Genomic DNA, 807 nt, shown 5'->3' with positions numbered 1-807 from the left:
TGCTAGGCGCTCTCTATTCTTGTATATAAGTGTGCCAGATAAAGCGAAATTATTAATCGGGCATAGAATTGCAGACAGGTAGAGACAGACAATTGAGTCAAGCGCGGTAGTAAAGTGCGTGAATCATGGTGAATTATAGCATGTGTTTAAGTTAAAGTGACTGTGGAAATTAAATGTATTGCAAATTAAGTGTATTATAAATAAAACCCATTGGTATACGTACTATTTGCTTATAAATGAACTTATCAAAATAAATATAATTATTATACATACAAAAAAATATTAGCAGTAAAAGTTTCTTTTTCTATTTCTATGTGTAGATCTATCGATTCATCTATTAAGGAATTTATCACTACTAACAAATCATTAAGTGGTATAGTTGTAAATAACTTGGTGAAATCGTATACTTGGATTGTATCTGTTAAATATGCTTTATTAAATTTTCTAGAAATTTTACTTTTAATATTAAGTTTATTATTTTTAATTATCCAGAAATTATGTTTATTATTTGCATTTTGTTGTAATTTAACAAATAACGGACTCAATAATTTACTTAATAAAACTACAGGTTGTTTCATTATGGCATATAGTGAACTAGAAATAAAACGAAATTGAATGAGAAATTTATGTAATTTAGGTATTACTTATAGTTATGGTAATTCTGAATATGGATTTGTTTTAGCATCAAAATGTTTATAGCTTTCAACAAATTGTTAACAATATCTTCTTTATATTGTTACAACAGCGGAAGTCGCGTGACGCTGGGAGCATGCGCGCTGGAGTTTCTCGAATTATCGAGGAACCCCG

At 28.6% G+C, this 807-nt stretch overlaps 1 pseudogene; it reads left to right on the top strand.

Moving 5' to 3' along the window:
* LOC106466338 overlaps positions 1 to 807 on the top strand; it is a 13,777-nt pseudogene that overhangs the window by 11,283 nt on the left and 1,687 nt on the right.

Source organism: Limulus polyphemus, unplaced genomic scaffold, assembly GCF_000517525.1.
Source record: "Limulus polyphemus unplaced genomic scaffold, Limulus_polyphemus-2.1.2 Scaffold2229, whole genome shotgun sequence".
Classification (NCBI taxonomy): domain Eukaryota; kingdom Metazoa; phylum Arthropoda; class Merostomata; order Xiphosura; family Limulidae; genus Limulus; species Limulus polyphemus.
The sequence above is the reverse complement of the archived record's forward strand: the minus strand, read 5'-3'. Positions and strand labels throughout refer to the sequence as shown.